Below are 1480 nucleotides of genomic sequence, written 5' to 3' on the forward strand. Positions count from 1 at the left end.
CTTATATGCCATGATCACATCATCATAGCCCTCATAAAAAAGTAGAAGCTAATGACAAGTCATCAAACTTTGATTTTTTTAAGTGTCTCTTAGAAAAAGCATTGGAAACCAATGCTAGCATGTGTTACTGCTTCTTCCTTATGTCCTGTTAGTGCAACAAATATATTTTTTTCCACACCATGTATACCTATGTGTTCCCAGTGCTACAGAGGCTTATGACACGGAAAGAACTGTCGCTACGTAGAGTAAAAAAACAACAAAACCCCTAAATAGTTAACACCTCTCTCTCAACTATCCTTTTCTTGAAATATGCCTATGGCTCAGTGGGTGTGACAGATGGGACTGACCTAGTGAAGAGCAAGGAGATGCAACCGCTCAGATAGGGTAATGAAGGGGTTTGACTGAACCCTGAGGTGCTTCCTCTGCTTAAAGCGAGCAGCTGCACTCAATTAGCCAGTCATGTCCTGGCCACTACCTTTCTCCAAATTCAAGCCTCCTCTTAAATCTGTTGCCTCCCCCCCTTAGCCATCATTAAGGGTCTCATTTTAAACATTTCAGCTTCAAAAATCTTGAGGTCACCCCTCAGGTCAGGAGTCGCACAGCCCTTTTATGTTAAAAGGTGGGGAGGAGCAGAAAAATGACTCCATCTAAATGACATCTGAGCGTCCAATGTTTGTTCTCCTTCCTTCACCTTCAAGATCAGACATGTTTGGTTCACAAGTCAGAACAGGATTTTTGTGCCTGCTCATGCTACAAAGTTCTAGCTTCCTGCCAATATCCACTTGCACAGCAGGGATTTCTACTTTAAATAAAGAAATATCTGAACAATCAGCATAAATTAATAAAAACTAACAACTTGTGTCATCTCATGAATACCAGCAGATTGTGTTAAAAAGAGAGGGGCTTGTTTTATATTTGGCTATAAGGGCTAAAGATGATGCTTGAATTTTAGATAAAAATCATTACCAATGAGAGGATCAGCTAGCAAACGATCTGCTTGGAAATAGTTTCCATTCAAATTCACCATTTTGAGTTTCTCTCTTCAAAGAATTTCTGGGAGGAGACTATCTTAAATGGACCTGATGTCCAGAAGGCTCACCCTGGTTTAATGTCCAAAACCAAGAGATCTGTAACTCAACCTGGCATCAGGAAAAGTCAGGCTGTGCCCTCCCTATTTCATACATTATCACTAACATAAAAGAATTCTGGAGTCAGAAAGTAACTGGTAATTTAATTAATGATGTGTGATGTAGAATATGACGCAGCTTTGTTCTTTCACATCTCTTTTGCGTCTGTAGGATTGATGAAGTGAAACACATACTATGAGCAAACTGAATTAATTCAAGATACAGTAACAAGGTCAGTTTTCTTTTCATTAACCACATTTTAATGACAATTGTTTCAAATATACAACCATGTTTGCTTTAAGTCTTTTTCATTTGCCAATTATTTTCTTTGGGATAACAATTTCTAAGTTTCC

The sequence above is a fragment of the Crocodylus porosus genome, unplaced genomic scaffold (genome assembly GCF_001723895.1).
Source record: "Crocodylus porosus isolate Cpor-Errol unplaced genomic scaffold, CroPor_comp1, whole genome shotgun sequence".
In the NCBI taxonomy this organism is placed as follows: domain Eukaryota; kingdom Metazoa; phylum Chordata; order Crocodylia; family Crocodylidae; genus Crocodylus; species Crocodylus porosus.